We start from the raw sequence: 19,777 nt of genomic DNA on the forward strand, positions 1-19,777 counted from the left end.
ACCAGGCCCCCACTCATGTCTCCCACCACCCCCAACCCCAGGCATCCAGGGGCACCCTCCACCAGGCCCCCACACATGTCTACCACCACCCCCACCCCCCAGCATCCAGGGGTACCCACCCTCCACCAGGCCCCCACTCATGTCCAACTCATGTCTCCCTGCACCCCCACCCCCTAGCAGTGCAGGGGCAGCCTCCACCAGGCCCCCACTCATGTCTCCCACCAACACCACTACCCAGCATCCAGGGGCACCCTCCACCAGGCCCCTACTCATGCCCAACTCATGTCTCCCTGCACCCCCACGCCCAGCAGTGCAGGGGCAGCCTCCACCAGGCCCCCACTTATGTCTCCCACCACCCCCACCCCCCAGCATCCAGAGGCACCCTCCACCAGGCCCCCACTCATGTCTCCCACCACCCCCACCCCCCAGCAGTGCAGGGGCAGCCTCCACCAGGCCCCCACTCATGTCTCTCACCACCCCCACACCCCAGCATCCAGGGGCACCCTCCACCAGGCCCCCAATCATGTCTACCACCACCCCCACCCTCCAGCATCCAGGGGCACCCTCCACCAGGCCCCCACTCATGTCCAACTCATGTCTCCCTGCACCCCCACCCCCAGCAGTGCAGGGGCAGCCTCCACCAGGCCCCCACTCATGTCTCCCACCACCCCCACCCCCCAGCATCCAGGGGCACCCTCCACCAGGCCCCCACTCATGTCTACCACCACCCCACCCCCCATCATCCAGGGGCACCCTCCACCAGGCCCCCACACATGTCCAACTCATGTCTCCCTGCACCCCCACCCCCCAGCAGTGCAGGGGCAGCCTCCACCAGGCCCCCACTCATGTCTCCCACCACCCCACCCCCCAGCAGTGCAGGGGCACCCTCCGCCAGGCCCCCACTCATGTCTACCATCACCCCCACGCCCCAGGAGTGCAGGGGCAGCCTCCAGCAGGCCCCCACTCATGTCTCCCACCACCCCCACCCCCCAGCATCCAGGGGCACCCTCCACCAGGCCCCACTCATGTCTCCCACAACCCCCACCCCCAGCAGTGCAGTGGCAGCCTCCACCAGGCCCCCACTCATGTCTACCATTACCCCCACCCCCCTGCAGTGCAGGGGCAGCCTCCACCAGGCCCCCACTCATGTCTCCCACCACCCCACCCCCCAGCATCCAGGGGCACCCTCCACCAGGCCCCCACTCATGTCTACCACCACCCCCCAGCATCCAGGGGCACCCTGCACCAGGCACCCACTCATGTAAAACTTATGTCTCCCTGCACCCCCACCCCCCAGCAGTGCAGGGGCAGCCTCCACCAGGCCCCCACTCATGTCTCCCACCACCCCCAACCCCCAGCATCCAGGGGCACCCTCCACCAGGCCCCACTCATGTCTCCCACCACCCCCACCCCCCAGCAGTGCAGGGGCAGCCTCCACCAGGCCCCCACTCATGTCTTCCACCACCCCCACCCCCCAGCAGTGCAGGGGCAGCCTACACCAGGCCCCCACTCATGTCTACCATCACCCCCACCCCCCAGCAGTGCAGGGGTACTCTCCACCAGGCCCCCACTCATGTCTACCATCACCCCCACGCCCCAGGAGTGCAGGGGCAGCCTCCAGCAGGCCCCCACTCATGTCTCCCACCACCCCCACCCCCCAGCATCCAGGGGCACCCTCCACCAGGCCCCACTCATGTCTCCCACAACCCCCACCCCCAGCAGTGCAGTGGCAGCCTCCACCAGGCCCCCACTCATGTCTACCATTACCCCCACCCCCCAGCAGTGCAGGGGCAGCCTCCACCAGGCCCCCACTCATGTCTCCCACCACCCCACCCCCCAGCATCCAGGGGCACCCTCCACCAGGCCCCCACTCATGTCTACCACAACCCCCCAGCATCCAGGGGCACCCTGCACCAGGCACCCACTCATGTAAAACTTATGTCTCCCTGCACCCCCACCCCCCAGCAGTGCAGGGGCAGCCTCCACCAGGCCCCCACTCATGTCTCCCACCACCCCCAACCCCCAGCATCCAGGGGCACCCTCCACCAGGCCCCACTCATGTCTCCCACCACCCCCACCCCCCAGCAGTGCAGGGGCAGCCTCCACCAGGCCCCCACTCATGTCTTCCACCACCCCCACCCCCCAGCAGTGCAGGGGCAGCCTACACCAGGCCCCCACTCATGTCTACCATCACCCCCACCCCCCAGCAGTGCAGGGGTACTCTCCACCAGGCCCCCACACATGTCTACCATTACCCCCACCCCCCAGCAGTGCAGGGGAAGCCTGCACCAGGCCCCCACTCATGTCTCCCATCACCCCCACCCCCCAGCAGTGCAGGGGCACCCTCCACCAGGCCCCACTCATGTCCCCCTGCATCCCCACCCCCCAGCAGTGTAGGGGCACCCTCCACCAGGTCCCCACTCATGTCTCCCACCACCCCCACCCCCCAGCATCCAGGGGCACCCTCCACCAGGCCCCCACTCATGTCTACCAGCACCCCCACTCCCAGCATCCAGGGGGAATCCTCCACCAGGCACCCACTCATGTCTGCCACCACCCCCACCCCCCAGCAGTGCAGGGGCAGCCTCCACCCGGCCCCCACTCATGTCTCCCACCACCCCCACCGCCCAGCATCCAGGGACACCCTCCACCAGGCCCCCACTCATGTCTACCACCACCCCCACCCCCCAGCATCCAGGGGCACCCTCCACCAGCCCCCACTCATGTCTCCCACCACCCCCACCCCCCAGCAGTGCAGGGGCACTCTCCACCAGGCCCCCACTCATGTCTACCACCACCCCCACCCCCCAGCATCCAGGGGCACCCTCCACCAGGCCCCCACTCATGTCTCCCACCACCCCCACCCCCCATCATCCAGGGGCACCCTCCACCAGGCCCTCACTCATGTCTCCCACCACCCCCACCCCCCAGCATCCAGGGGCAGCCTCCAACAGGCCCCCACTCATGTCTCCCATCACCCCCACCCCCCAGCAGTGCAGGGGCAGCCTCCACCAGGCCCCGACTCATGTCTCCCACCTCCCCCACCCCCCAGCATCCAGGGGCACCCTCCACCAGGCCCCCACGCATGTCTACCACCACCCCACCCCCCATCATCCAGGGGCACCCTCCACCAGGCCCCCACTCATGTCCAACTCATGTCTCCCTGCATCCCCACCCCCCAGCAGTGCAGGGGCAGCCTCCACCAGGCCCCCGCTCATGTCTACCACCACCCCCACCCCCCAGCATCCAGGGGCACCCTCCAGCAGGCCCCCACTCATGTTTCCAACCACCCCTACCCCCATCGTCCAGGGGCACCCTCCACCAGGCCCTCACACATGTCTCCAACCACCCCCACCCCCCAGCATCCAGGGGCAGCCTCCAACAGGCCCCCACTCATGTCTCCCATCACCCCCACCCCCCAGCAGTGCAGGGACAGCCTCCACCAGGCCCCCACTCATCTCTCCCACCTCCCCCACCCCCAAGCATCCAGGGGAACCCTCCACCAGGCCCCCACTCATGTCTACCACCACCCCCACCCCCCATCATCCAGGGGCACCCTCCACCAGGCCCCCACTCATGTCCAACTCATGTCTCCCTGCATCCCCACCCCCAGCAGTGCAGGGGCATCCTCCACCAGGCCCCCACTCATGTCTACCATCACCCCCACCGCCAGCAGGCAGGGGCAGCCTCCACCAGGCCCCCACTCATGTCTCCCACCACCCCCTCCCCCCAGCATCCAGGGGCACCCTCCAACAGGCCCCCACTCATGTCTACCACCACCCCCCAGTATCCAGGGGCACCCTCCACCAGGCCCCCACTCATGTCCAACTCATGTCTCCCTGCACCCCCACCCCCCAGTATCCAGGGGCACCCTCCACCAGGCCCCCGCTCATGTCTCCCACAACCCCCACCCCCCAGCAGTGCAGGGGCAGCCTCCACCAGGCCCCCACTCATGTCTCCCACCACCCCCACCCCCCAGCAGTGCAGGGGCAGCCTCCACCAGGCCCCCACTCATGTCTACCATCACCCCCACCCCCCAGCAGTGCAGGGGCACCCTCCACCAGGCCCCCACTCATGTCTACCATCACCCCCACCCCCCAGCAGTGCAGGGGAAGCCTCCACCAGGCCCCCACTCATGTCTCCCATCACCCCCACCCCACAGCAGTGCAGGGTCACCCTCCACCAGGCCCCCACTCATGTCCCCCTGCACCCCCACCCCCCAGCAGTGCAGGGGCACCCTCCACCAGGCCCCCACTCATGTCTCCCACCACCCCCACCCCCCAGGATCCAGGGACACCCTCCACCAGGCCCCCACTCTTGTTTTCCACCACCCCCACCCCCCCAGCATCCAGGGGGACCCTCCACCAGGCCCCCACTCATGTCCAACTCGTGTCTCCCTGCAACCCCACCCCCCAGCAGTGCAGGGGCAGCCTCCACCAGGCCCCCACTCATGTCTCCCACCACCCCCACCCCCCAAAAGTGCAGGGGCACCCTCCACCAGGCCGCCACTCATGTCTACCATCACCCCCAGCCCCCAGCAGTGCAGGGGCAGCCTCCACCAGGCCCCCACTCATGTCTCCCATCACCCCCACCCCCAGCAGTGCAGGGGCACCCTCCACCAGGCCCCCACTCATGTCCCCCTGCACCCCCACCCCCCAGCATTGCAGGGGCACCCTCCACCAGGCCCCCACTCATGTCTCCCACCACCCCCACCCCCCAGCATCCAGGGGCACCCTCCACCAGGCCCCCACTCATGTGTCCCACCACACCCATCCCCCAGCATCCAGGGGCACCCTCCACCAGGCCCCCACTCATGTCTCCCACCACCCCACCCCCCAGCAGTGCAGGGGCACCCTCCGCCAGGCCCCCACTCATTTCTACCATCACCCCCATCCCCGAGGAGTGCAGGGGCAGCCTCCACCAGGCCCCCACTCATGTCTCCCACCACCCCCACCCCCCAGCATCCAGGGGCACCCTCCACCAGGCCCCGACTCATGTCTCCCACCACCCCCACCCCGCAGCATCCAGGGGCACCCTCCACCAGGCCCGCACTCATGTCTCCCACCACCCCCACCCCCCAGCAGTGCAGGGGCAGCCTCCACCAGGCCCCCACTCATGTCTACCATCACCCCCACCCCCCAGCAGTGCAGGAGCAGCCTCCACCAGGCCCCCACTCATGTCTCCTACCACCCTCACCCCCCAGCATCCAGGGGCACCCTCCACCAGGCCCCCACTCATGTCTACCATCACCCCCACCCCCCAGCAGTGCAGGGGCACCCTCCACCAGGCCCCCACTCATGTCTGCCATCACCCCCACCCCCCAGCAGTGCAGGGGCAGCCTCCACCCGGCCCCCACTCATGTCTCCCATCACCCCCACCCCCCAGCAGTGCAGGGTCACCCTCCACCAGGCCCCCACTCATGTCTCCCACCACCCCCACCCCCCAGCATCCAGGGGCACCCTCTACCAGGCCCCCACTCATGTCTTCCACCACCCCCACCCCACAGCATCCAGGGGCACCCTCCACCAGGCCCCCACTCATGTCTACCACCACCCCCACCCCCCAGCATCCAGGGGCACCCTCCAGTAGGCCCCCACTCATGTCCAACTCATGTCTCCCTGCACCCCCACACCCCAGCAATGCAGGGGCAGCCTCCACCAGGCCCCCACTCATGTCTCCCACCACCCCCACCCCCCAGCAGTTCAGGGGCACCCTCCACCAGGCCCCCACTCATGTCTACCATCACCCCCACCCCCCAGCAATGCAGGGGCAGCCTCCACCAGGCCCCCACTCATGTCTTCCATCACCCCCACCCCTCAGCAGTGCAGGGGCACCCTCCACCAGACCCCCACTCATGTCCCCCTGCACCCCCACCCCCCAGCAGTGCAGGGGCACCCTCCACCAGGCCCCCACTCATGTCTCCCACCACCCCCACCCCCCAGCATCCAGGGGCACCCTCCACCAGGCCCCCACTCATGTCTCCCACCACACCCACCCCCCAGCATCCAGGGGCACCCTCCACCAGGCCCCCACTCATGTCCCCCATCACCCCCACCCCCCAGCAGTGCAGGGGCACCCTCCTCCAGGCCCCCACTCATGTCTCCCACCACCCCCATCCCCCAGCAGTGCAGGGGCAGCCTCCACCAGGCCCCCACTCATGTCTACCATCACCCCACCCCCCAGCAGTGCAGGGGCACCCTCCACCAGGCCCCCACTCATGTCTCCCACCACCCCACCCCCCAGCATCCAGGGGCAGCCTCCACCAGGCCCCCACTCATGTCTCCCTGCACCCCCACCCCCCAGCAGTGCAGGGGCAGCCTCCACCAGGCCCCCACTCATGTCTCCCACCACCCCCACCCCCCAGCATCCAGGGGCACCCTCCACCAGGCCCCCACTCATGTCTACCACCACCCCCACCCCCCAGCATCCAGGGGCACCCTCCACCAGGCCCCCACTCATGTACAACTCATGTCTCCCTGCACCCCCACCCCCCAGCAGTGCAGGGGCAGCCTCCACCAGGCCCCGACTCATGTCTCCCACCACCCCCAGTCCCCAGCATCCAGGGGCACCCTCCACCAGGCCCCCGCTCATCTCTCCCACCACCCCCACCCCCCAGCATCCAGGGGCACCCTCCACCAAGCCCCCACTCATGTCTCCCACCACGCCCACCCCCCTGCATCCAGGGGCACCCTCCACCAGGCCCCCACTCATGTCTCCCACCACCCCCACCCCCCAGCAGTGCAGGGGCACCGTCCACCAGGCCCAAACTCATGTCTCCCACCACCCCCACCCCCCAGCATCCAGGGGCACCCTCGACCAGGCCGCCACTCATGTCTCCCACCACCCCCACCCCCCAGCATCCAGGGGCAGCCTCCACCAGGCCCCCACTCATGTCTCTCACCACCCCCACCCCCCAGCATCCAGGGGCACCCTCCACCAGGCCCCCACTCATGTCTCCCACCCCCCCACCCCCCAGCAGTGCAGAGGCAGCCTCCACCAGGCCCCCACTCATGTCTCCCACCACCCCCACCCCCCAGCATCCAGGGGCATCCTCCACCAGGCCCCCACACATGTCTACCACCACCCCCACCCCTCAGCATCCAGGGGCACCCTCCACCAGGCCCCCACTCATGTCCAACTCATGTCTCCCTGCACCCACACCCCCCAGCAGTGCAGGGGCAGCCTCCACCAGGCCCCCACTCATGTCTACCACCACCCCCACCCCCAGCATCCAGGGGCACCCTCCACCAGGCCCCCACTCATGTCCAACTCATGTCTCCCTGCACCCCCACCCCCAGCAGTGCAGGGGCAGCCTCCACCAGGCCCAAACTCATGTCTACCACCACCCCACCCCCCAGCATCCAGGGGCACCCTCCACCAGGCCCCCACTCATATCCAACTCATGTCTCCCTGCACCTCCACCCCCCAGCAGTGCAGGGGCAGCCTCCACCAGGCCCCCACGCATGTCTCCCACCACCCCCAACCCCCAGCATCCAGGGGCAGCCTCCACCAAGCCCCCACTCATCTCTCTCCACCCCCACCCCCCAGCATCCAGGGGCACCCTCCACCAGGCCCCCACTCATGTCTCCCACCACCCCCACCCCCCAGCATCCAGGGGCACCCTCCACCAGGCCCCCACTCATGTCTCCCACCACCCCCACCCCCCAGCAGTGCAGGGGCACCCTCCACCAGGCCCCCACTCATGTCCAGCTCATGTCTCCCTGCACCCCCACCCCCCAGCAGTGCAGGGGCAGCCTCCGCCAGGCCCCCATTCATGTCTCCCACTACCCCCACCCCCCAGCAGTGCAGGGGCACCCTCCAACAGGCCCCCACTCATGTCTACCATCACCCCCACCCCCCAGCAGTGCAGGGGCAGCCTCCACCAGGCCCCGACTCATGTCTTCCATCACCCCCACCCCCCAGCAGTGCAGGGGCACCCTCCACCAGGCCCCCACTCATGTCCCCCAGCACCCCCACCCCCCAGCAGTGCAGGGGCACCCTCCACCAGGCCCCCACTCATGTCTCCCACCACCCCCACCCCCCAGCATCCCGGGGCACCCTCCACCAGGCCCCCACTCATGTCTCCCACCACACCCACCCCCCAGCATCCAGGGGCACCCTCCACCAGGCCCCCACTCATGTCTTCCATCACCCCCACCCCCCAGCAGTGCAGGGGCACCCTCCACCAGGCCCCCACTCATGTCCCCCAGCACCCCCACCCCCCAGCAGTGCAGGGGCACCCTCCACCAGGCCCCCACTCATGTCTCCCACCACCCCCACCCCCCAGCATCCCGGGGCACCCTCCACCAGGCCCCCACTCATGTCTCCCACCACACCCACCCCCCAGCATCCAGGGGCACCCTCCATCAGGCCCCCACTCATGTCCCCCATCACCCCCACCCCCCAGCAGTGCAGGGGCAGCCTCCACCAGGCCCCCACTCATGTCTACCATCACCCCCACCCCCCAGCAGTGCAGTGGCACCCTCCACCAGGCCCCCACTAATGTCTCCCACCACCCCCACCCCCCAGCATCCAGGAGCACCCTCCACCAGGCTGCCACTCATGTCTCCCACCACCCCCACCCCCAGCATCAAGGGGCACCATCCACCAGGCCTCCACTCATGTCTCCCACCACCCCCACCCCCCAGCATCCAGGGGCACCCTCCACCAGGCCCCCACTCATGTCTCCCACCACCCCCACCCCCCAGCAGTGCAGGGGCATCCTCCACCAGGCCCCCACTCATGTCTCCCACCACCCCCACCCCCCAGCATCCAGGGGCACCCTCCACCAGGCCCCCACTCATGTCTCCCACCACCCCCACACCCCAGCATCCAGGGGCACCCTCCACCAGGCCCCCACTCATGTCTCCCACCACCCCCACCCCCCAGCATCCAGGGGCAGCCTCCACCAGGCCCCCACTCATGTCTCCCTGCACCCCCACCTCCCAGCAGTGCAGGGGCAGCCTCCACCAGGCCCCCACTCATGTCTCCCACCACCCCCACTCCCCAGCATCCAGGGGCACCCTCCACCAGGCCCCCACTCATGTCTACCACCACCCCCACCCCCCAGCATCCAGGGGCACCCTCCACCAGGCCCCCACTCATGTCCAACTCATGTCTCCCTGCACCCCCACCCCCCAGCAGTGCAGGGGCAGCCTCCACCAGGCCCCCACTCATGTCTCCCACCACCCCCAGTCCCCAGCATCCAGGGGCACCCTCCACCAGGCCCCCACTCATGTCTCCCACCACGCCCACCCCCTGCATCCCGGGGCACCCTCCACCAGGCCCCCACTCATGTCTCCCACCACACCCACCCCCCAGCATCCAGGGGCACCCTCCATCAGGCCCCCACTCATGTCCCCCATCACCCCCACCCCCCAGCAGTGCAGGGGCAGCCTCCACCAGGCCCCCACTCATGTCTACCATCACCCCCACCCCCCAGCAGTGCAGTGGCACCCTCCACCAGGCCCCCACTAATGTCTCCCACCACCCCCACCCCCCAGCATCCAGGAGCACCCTCCACCAGGCTGCCACTCATGTCTCCCACCACCCCCACCCCCAGCATCAAGGGGCACCATCCACCAGGCCTCCACTCATGTCTCCCACCACCCCCACCCCCCAGCATCCAGGGGCACCCTCCACCAGGCCCCCACTCATGTCTCCCACCACCCCCACCCCCCAGCAGTGCAGGGGCATCCTCCACCAGGCCCCCACTCATGTCTCCCACCACCCCCACCCCCCAGCATCCAGGGGCACCCTCCACCAGGCCCCCACTCATGTCTCCCACCACCCCCACACCCCAGCATCCAGGGGCACCCTCCACCAGGCCCCCACTCATGTCTCCCACCACCCCCACCCCCCAGCATCCAGGGGCAGCCTCCACCAGGCCCCCACTCATGTCTCCCTGCACCCCCACCTCCCAGCAGTGCAGGGGCAGCCTCCACCAGGCCCCCACTCATGTCTCCCACCACCCCCACTCCCCAGCATCCAGGGGCACCCTCCACCAGGCCCCCACTCATGTCTACCACCACCCCCACCCCCCAGCATCCAGGGGCACCCTCCACCAGGCCCCCACTCATGTCCAACTCATGTCTCCCTGCACCCCCACCCCCCAGCAGTGCAGGGGCAGCCTCCACCAGGCCCCCACTCATGTCTCCCACCACCCCCAGTCCCCAGCATCCAGGGGCACCCTCCACCAGGCCCCCACTCATGTCTCCCACCACGCCCACCCCCTGCATCCAGGGGCACCCTCCACCAGGCCCCCACTCATGTCTCCCACCACCCCCACCCCCCAGCAGTGCAGGGGCACCCTCCACCAGGCCCAAACTCATGTCTCCCACCACCCCCACCCCCCAGCATCCAGGGGCACCCTCGACCAGGCCGCCACTCATGTCTCCCACCACCACCACCCCCCAGCATCCAGGAGCACCCTCCACCAGGCCCCCACTCATGTCTCCCACCACACCCACCCCCCAGCATCCAGGGGCAGCCTCCACCAGGCCCCCACTCAAGTCTCCGACCACGCCCACCCCCCAGCAGTGCAGGGGCAGCCTCCACCAGGCCCCCACTCATGTCTCCCACCACCCCCACCCCCCAGCATCCAGGGGCATCCTCCACCAGGCCCCCACACATGTCTACCACCACCCCCACCCCTCAGCATCCAGGGGCACACTCAACCAGGCCCCCACTCATGTCCAACTCATGTCTCCCTGCACCCACACCCCCAGCAGTGCAGGGGTAGCCTCCACCAGGCCCCCACTCATGTCTACCACCACCCCCACCCCCAGCATCCAGGGGCACCCTCCACCAGGCCCCCACTCATGTCCAACTCATGTCTCCCTGCACCCCCACCCCCAGCAGTGCAGGGGCAGCCTCCACCAGGCCCAAACTCATGTCTACCACCACCCCCACCCCCCAGCATCCAGGGGCACCCTCCACCAGGCCCCCACTCATGTCCAACTCATGTCTCCCTGCACCTCCACCCCCCAGCAGTGCAGGGGCAGCCTCCACCAGGCCCCCACGCATGTCTCCCACCACCCCCACCCCCCAGCATCCAGGGGCAGCCTCCACCAGGCCCCCACTCATGTCTCTCACCACCCCCACCCCCCAGCATCCAGGGGCACCCTCCACCAGGCCCCCACTCATGTCTCCCCCCACCCCCACCCCCCAGCAGTGCAGGGGCACCCTCCACCAGGCCCCCACTCATGTCTCCCACCACCCCCAACCCCCAGCATCCAGAGGCACCCTCCACCAGGCCCCCACTCATGTCTCCCACCACCCCCACCCCCCAGCATCCAGGGGGACCCTCCACCAGGCCCCCACTCATGTCTCCCACCACCCCCACCCCCCAGCATCCAGGGGCAGCCTCCACCACGCCCCCACTCATGTCTCCCTGCACCCCCACCCCCCAGCAGTGCAGGGGCAGCCTCCACCAGGCCCCCACTCATGTCTCCTACCACCCCCACCCCCCAGCATCCAGGGGCACCCTCCACCAGGCCCCCACACATTTCTCCCACCACCCCCACCCCCCAGCAGTGCAGGGGCAGCCTCCACCAGGCCCCCACTCATGTCTCCCACCACCCCCACCCCCCAGCATCCAGGGGCAGCCTCCACCAGGCCCCCACTCATGTCTGCCACCACCCCACACCCAGCAGTGCAGGGGCAGCCCCCACCAGGCCCCCATTCATGTCTCCCACCACCCCCACCCCCCAGCATCCAGGGGCACCCTCCACCAGGCCCCCACTCATGTCTACCACCACCCCCACCCCCCAGCATCCAGGGGCACCCTCCACCAGGCCCCGACTCATGTCCAACTCCTGTCTCCCTGCACCCCCACCCTCCAGCAGTGCAGGGGCAGCCTCCACCAGGCCCCCACTCATGTCTCCCACTACCCCCACCCCCAGCAGTGCAGGGGCACCCTCCACCAGGCCCCCACTCATGTCTACCATCACCCCCACCCCCCAGCAGTGCAGGGGCAGCCTCCACCAGGCCCCCACTCATGTCTTCCATCACCCCCACCCCCCAGCAGTGCAGGGGCACCCTCCACCAGGCCCCCACTCATGTCCCCCAGAACCCCCACCCCCCAGCAGTGCAGGGGCACCCTCCACCAGGCCCCCACTCATGTCTCCCACCACCCCCACCCCCCAGCATCCCGGGGCACCCTCCACCAGGCCCCCACTCATGTCTCCCACCACACCCACCCCCCAGCATCCAGGGGCACCCTCCATCAGGCCCCCACTCATGTCCCCCATCACCCCCACCCCCCAGCAGTGCAGGGGCAGCCTCCACCAGGCCCCCACTCATGTCTACCATCACCCCCACCCCCCAGCAGTGCAGTGGCACCCTCCACCAGGCCCCCACTAATGTCTCCCACCACCCCCACCCCCCAGCATCCAGGAGCACCCTCCACCAGGCTGCCACTCATGTCTCCCACCACCCCCACCCCCAGCATCCAGGGGCACCATCCACCAGGCCTCCACTCATGTCTCCCACCACCCCCACCCCCCAGCATCCAGGGGCACCCTCCACCAGGCCCCCACTCATGTCTCCCACCACCCCCACCCCCCAGCAGTGCAGGGGCATCCTCCACCAGGCCCCCACTCATGTCTCCCACCACCCCCACCCCCCAGCATCCAGGGGCACCCTCCACCAGGCCCCCACTCATGTCTCCCACCACCCCCACACCCCAGCATCCAGGGGCACCCTCCACCAGGCCCCCATTCATGTCTCCCACCACCCCCACCCCCCCAGCATCCAGGGGCAGCCTCCACCAGGCCCCCACTCATGTCTCCCTGCACCCCCACCTCCCAGCAGTGCAGGGGCAGCCTCCACCAGGCCCCCACTCATGTCTCCCACCACCCCCACCCCCCAGCATCCAGGGGCACCCTCCACCAGGCCCCCACTCATGTCTACCACCACCCCCACCCCCCAGCATCCAGGGGCACCCTCCACCAGGCCCCCACTCATGTCCAACTCATGTCTCCCTGCACCCCCACCCCCCAGCAGTGCAGGGGCAGCCTCCACCAGGCCCCCACTCATGTCTCCCACCACCCCCAGTCCCCAGCATCCAGGGGCACCCTCCACCAGGCCCCCACTCATGTCTCCCACCACGCCCACCCCCTGCATCCAGGGGCACCCTCCACCAGGCCCCCACTCATGTCTCCCACCACCCCCACCCCCCAGCAGTGCAGGGGCACCCTCCACCAGGCCCAAACTCATGTCTCCCACCACCCCCACCCCCCAGCATCCAGGGGCACCCTCGACCAGGCCGCCACTCATGTCTCCCACCACCACCACCCCCCAGCATCCAGGAGCACCCTCCACCAGGCCCCCACTCATGTCTCCCACCACACCCACCCCCCAGCATCCAGGGGCAGCCTCCACCAGGCCCCCACTCATGTCTCCCAACACGCCCACCCCCCAGCAGTGCAGGGGCAGCCTCCACCAGGCCCCCACTCATGTCTCCCACCACCCCCACCCCCCAGCATCCAGGGGCATCCTCCACCAGGCCCCCACACATGTCTACCACCACCCCCACCCCTCAGCATCCAGGGGCACACTCAACCAGGCCCCCACTCATGTCCAACTCATGTCTCCCTGCACCCACACCCCCCAGCAGTACAGGGGTAGCCTCCACCAGGCCCCCACTCATGTCTACCACCACCCCCACCCCCAGCATCCAGGGGCACCCTCCACCAGGCCCCCACTCATGTCCAACTCATGTCTCCCTGCACCCCCACCCCCAGCAGTGCAGGGGCAGCCTCCACCAGGCCCAAACTCATGTCTACCACCACCCCCACCCCCCAGCATCCAGGGGCACCCTCCACCAGGCCCCCACTCATGTCCAACTCATGTCTCCCTGCACCTCCACCCCCCAGCAGTGCAGGGGCAGCCTCCACCAGGCCCCCACGCATGTCTCCCACCACCCCCACCCCCCAGCATCCAGGGGCAGCCTCCACCAGGCCCCCACTCATGTCTCTCACCACCCCCACCCCCCAGCATCCAGGGGCACCCTCCACCAGGCCCCCACTCATATCTCCCACCACCCCCACCCCCCAGCATCCAGGGGCACCCTCCACCAGGCCCCCACTCATGTCTCCCCCCACCCCCACCCCCCAGCAGTGCAGGGGCACCCTCCACCAGGCCCCCACTCATGTCTCCCACCACCCCCAACCCCCAGCATCCAGAGGCACCCTCCACCAGGCCCCCACTCATGTCTCCCACCACCCCCACCCCCCAGCATCCAGGGGGACCCTCCACCAGGCCCCCACTCATGTCTCCCACCACCCCCACCCCCCAGCATCCAGGGGCAGCCTCCACCACGCCCCCACTCATGTCTCCCTGCACCCCCACCCCCCAGCAGTGCAGGGGCAGCCTCCACCAGGCCCCCACTCATGTCTCCTACCACCCCCACCCCCCAGCATCCAGGGGCACCCTCCACCAGGCCCCCACACATTTCTCCCACCACCCCCACCCCCCAGCAGTGCAGGGGCAGCCTCCACCAGGCCCCCACTCATGCGTCCCACCACCCCCACCTCCCAGCATCCAGGGGCAGCCTCCACCAGGCCCCCACTCATGTCTGCCACCACCCCACCCCCAGCAGTGCAGGGGCAGCCCCCACCAGGCCCCCATTCATGTCTCCCACCACCCCCACCCCCCAGCATCCAGGGGCACCCTCCACCAGGCCCCCACTCATGTCTACCACCACCCCCACCCCCCAGCATCCAGGGGCACCCTCCACCAGGCCCCCACTCATGTCCAACTCATGTCTCCCTGCACCCCCACCCTCCAGCAGTGCAGGGGCAGCCTCCACCAGGCCCCCACTCATGTCTCCCACCACCCCCACCCCCCAGTATCCAGGGGCACCCTCGACCAGGCCGCCACTCATGTCTCCCACCACCACCACCCCCCAGCATCCAGGCGCACCCTCCACCAGGCCCCCACTCATGTCTCCCACCACACCCACCCCCCAGCATCCAGGGGCAGCCTCCACCAGGCCCCCACTCATGTCTCCCACCACGCCCACCCCCCAGCAGTGCAGGGGCAGCCTCCACCAGGCCCCCACTCATGTCTCCCACCACCCCCACCCCCCAGCATCCAGGGGCATCCTCCACCAGGCCCCCACACATGTCTACCACCACCCCCACCCCTCAGCATCCAGGGGCACACTCCACCAGGCCCCCACTCATGTCCAACTCATGTCTCCCTGCACCCACACCCCCCAGCAGTGCAGGGGCAGCCTCCACCAGGCCCCCACTCATGTCTACCACCACCCTCACCCCCAGCATCCAGGGGCACCCTCCACCAGGCCCCCACTCATGTCCAACTCATGTCTCCCTGCACCCCCACCCCCAGCAGTGCAGGGGCAGCCTCCACCAGGCCCAAACTCATGTCTACCACCACCCCCACCCCCCAGCATCCAGGGGCACCCTCTACCAGGCCCCCACTCATGTCCAACTCATGTCTCCCTGCACCTCCACCCCCCAGCAGTGCAGGGGCAGCCTCCACCAGGCCCCCACACATGTCTCCCACCACCCCCACCCCACAGCATCCAGGGGAAGTCTCCACCAGGCCCCCACTCATGTCTCTCACCACCCCACTCCCCAGCATCCAGGGGCACCCTCCACCAGGCCCCCACTCATGTCTCCCACCACCCCCACCCCCCAGCATCCAGGGGCACCCTCCACCAGGCCCCCACTCATGTCTCCCACCACCCCCACCCCCCAGCAGTGCAGGGGCACCCTCCACCAGGCCCCCACTCATGTCCAGCTCATGTCTCCCTGCACCCCCACCCCCCAGCAGTGCAGGGGCAGCCTCCGCCAGGCCCCCACTCATGTCTCCCACTACCCCCACCCCCCAGCAGTGCAGGGGCACCCTCCACCAGGCCCCCACTCATGTCTACCATCACCCCACCCCCCAGCAGTGCAGGGGCAGCCTCCACCAGGCCCCCACTCATGTCTTCCATCACCCCCACCCCCCAGCAGTGCAGGGGCACCCTCCACCAGGCCCCCACTCATGTCCCCCAGCACCCCCACCCCCCAGCAGTGCAGGGGCACCCTCCACCAGGCCCCCACTCATGTCTCCCACCACCCCCACCCCCCAGCATCCCGGGGCACCCTCCACCAGGCCCCCACTCATGTCTCCCACCACACCCACCCCCCAGCATCCAGGGGCACCCTCCACCAGGCCCCCACTCATGTCTTCCATCACCCCCACCCCCCAGCAGTGCAGGGGCACCCTCCACCAGGCCCCCACTCATGTCCCCCAGCACCCCCACCCCCCAGCAGTGCAGGGGCACCCTCCACCAGGCCCCCACTCATGTCTCCCACCACCCCCACTCCCCAGCATCCCGGGGCACCCTCCACCAGGCCCCCACTCATGTCTCCCACCACACCCACCCCCCAGCATCCAGGGGCACCCTCCATCAGGCCCCCACTCATGTCCCCCATCACCCCCACCCCCCAGCAGTGCACGGGCAGCCTCCACCAGGCCCCCACTCATGTCTACCATCACCCCCACCCCCCAGCAGTGCAGTGGCACCCTCCACCAGGCCCCCACTAATGTCTCCCACCACCCCCACCCCCCAGCATCCAGGAGCACCCTCCACCAGGCTGCCACTCATGTCTCCCACCACCCCCACCCCCAGCATCCAGGGGCACCATCCACCAGGCCTCCACTCATGTCTCCCACCACCCCCACCCCCCAGCATCCAGGGGCACCCTCCACCAGGCCCCACTCATGTCTCCCACCACCCCCACCCCCCAGCAGTGCAGGGGCATCCTCCACCAGGCCCCCACTCATGTCTCCCACCACCCCCACCCCCCAGCATCCAGGGGCACCCTCCACCAGGCCCCCACTCATGTCTCCCACCACCCCCACACCCCAGCATCCAGGGGCACCCTCCACCAGGCCCCCACTCATGTCTCCCACCACCCCCACCCCCCAGCATCCAGGGGCAGCCTCCACCAGGCCCCCACTCATGTCTCCCTGCACCCCCACCTCCCAGCAGTGCAGGGGCAGCCTCCACCAGGCCCCGACTCATGTCTCCCACCACCCCCACCCCCCAGCATCCAGGGGCACCCTCCACCAGGCCCCCACTCATGTCTACCACCACCCCCATCCCCCAGCATCCAGGGGCACCCTCCACCAGGCCCCCACTCATGTCCAACTCATGTCTCCCTGCACCCCCACCCCCCAGCAGTGCAGGGGCAGCCTCCACCAGGCCCCCACTCATGTCTCCCACCACCCCCAGTCCCCAGCATCCAGGGGCACCCTCCACCAGGCCCCCACTCATGTCTCCCACCACGCCCACCCCCTGCATCCAGGGGCACCCTCCACCAGGCCCCCACTCATGTCTCCCACCACCCCCACCCCCCAGCAGTGCAGGGGCACCCTCCACCAGGCCCAAACTCATGTCTCCCACCACCCCCACCCCCCAGCATCCAGGGGCACCCTCGACCAGGCCGCCACTCATGTCTCCCACCACCACCACCCCCCAGCATCCAGGAGCACCCTCCACCAGGCCCCCACTCATGTCTCCCACCACACCCACCCCCCAGCATCCAGGGGCAGCCTCCACCAGGCCCCCACTCATGTCTCCGACCACGCCCACCCCCCAGCAGTGCAGGGGCAGCCTCCACCAGGCCCCCACTCATGTCTCCCACCACCCCCACCCCCCAGCATCCAGGGGCATCCTCCACCAGGCCCCCACACATGTCTACCACCACCCCCACCCCTCAGCATCCAGGGGCACACTCAACCAGGCCCCCACTCATGTCCAACTCATGTCTCCCTGCACCCACACCCCCCAGCAGTGCAGGGGTAGCCTCCACCAGGCCCCCACTCATGTCTACCACCACCCCCACCCCCAGCATCCAGGGGCACCCTCCACCATGCCCCCACTCATGTCCAACTCATGTCTCCCTGCACCCCCACCCCCAGCAGTGCAGGGGCAGCCTCCACCAGGCCCAAACTCATGTCTACCACCACCCCCACCCCCCAGCATCCAGGGGCACCCTCCACCAGGCCCCCACTCATGTCCAACTCATGTCTCCCTGCACCTCCACCCCCCAGCAGTGCAGGGGCAGCCTCCACCAGGCCCCCACCCATGTCTCCCACCACCCCCACCCCCCAGCATCCAGGGGCAGCCTCCACCAGGCCCCCACTCATGTCTCTCACCACCCCCACCCCCCAGCATCCAGGGGCACCCTCCACCAGGCCCCCACTCATGTCTCCCCCCACCCCCACCCCCCAGCAGTGCAGGGGCACCCTCCACCAGGCCCCCACTCATGTCTCCCACCACCCCCAACCCCCAGCATCCAGAGGCACCCTCCACCAGGCCCCCACTCATGTCTCCCACCACCCCCACCCCCCAGCATCCAGGGGGACCCTCCACCAGGCCCCCACTCATGTCTCCCACCACCCCCACCCCCCAGCATCCAGGGGCAGCCTCCACCACGCCCCCACTCATGTCTCCCTGCACCCCCACCCCCCAGCAGTGCAGGGGCAGCCTCCACCAGGCCCCCACTCATGTCTCCTACCACCCCCACCCCCCAGCATCCAGGGGCACCCTCCACCAGGCCCCCACACATTTCTCCCACCACCCCCACCCCCCAGCAGTGCAGGGGCAGCCTCCACCAGGCCCCCACTCATGTCTCCCACCACCCCCACCCCCCAGCATCCAGGGGCAGCCTCCACCAGGCCCCCACTCATGTCTGCCACCACCCCACCCCCAGCAGTGCAGGGGCAGCCCCCACCAGGCCCCCATTCATGTCTCCCACCACCCCCACCCCCCAGGATCCAGGGGCACCCTCCACCAGGCCCCCACTCATGTCTACCACCACCCCCACCCCCCAGCATCCAGGGGCACCCTCCACCAGGCCCCCACTCATGTCCAACTCATGTCTCCCTGCACCCCCACCCTCCAGCAGTGCAGGGGCAGCCTCCACCAGGCCCCCACTCATGTCTCCCACTACCCCCACCCCCAGCAGTGCAGGGGCACCCTCCACCAGGCCCCCACTCATGTCTACCATCACCCCCACCCCCCAGCAGTGCAGGGGCAGCCTCCACCAGGCCCCCACTCATGTCTTCCATCACCCCCACCCCCCAGCAGTGCAGGGGCACCCTCCACCAGGCCCCCACTCATGTCCCCCAGAACCCCCACCCCCCAGCAGTGCAGGGGCACCCTCCACCAGGCCCCCACTCATGTCTCCCACCACCCCCACCCCCCAGCATCCCGGGGCACCCTCCACCAGGCCCCCACTCATGTCTCCCACCACACCCACCCCCCAGCATCCAGGGGCACCCTCCATCAGGCCCCCACTCATGTCCCCCATCACCCCCACCCCCCAGCAGTGCAGGGGCAGCCTCCACCAGGCCCCCACTCATGTCTACCATCACCCCCACCCCCCAGCAGTGCAGTGGCACCCTCCACCAGGCCCCCACTAATGTCTCCCACCACCCCCACCCCCAGGCATCCAGGAGCACCCTCCACCAGGCTGCCACTCATGTCTCCCACCACCCCCACCCCCAGCATCCAGGGGCACCATCCACCAGGCCTCCACTCATGTCTCCCACCACCCCCACCCCCCAGCATCCAGGGGCACCCTCCACCAGGCCCCCACTCATGTCTCCCACCACCCCCACCCCCCAGCAGTGCAGGGGCATCCTCCACCAGGCCCCCACTCATGTCTCCCACCACCCCCACCCCCCAGCATCCAGGGGCACCCTCCACCAGGCCCCCACTCATGTCTCCCACCACCCCCACACCCCAGCATCC

The sequence above is a fragment of the Ambystoma mexicanum genome, chromosome 12 (genome assembly GCF_040938575.1).
Source record: "Ambystoma mexicanum isolate Mex_15411 chromosome 12, UKY_AmexF1_1, whole genome shotgun sequence".
NCBI lineage: Eukaryota > Metazoa > Chordata > Amphibia > Caudata > Ambystomatidae > Ambystoma > Ambystoma mexicanum.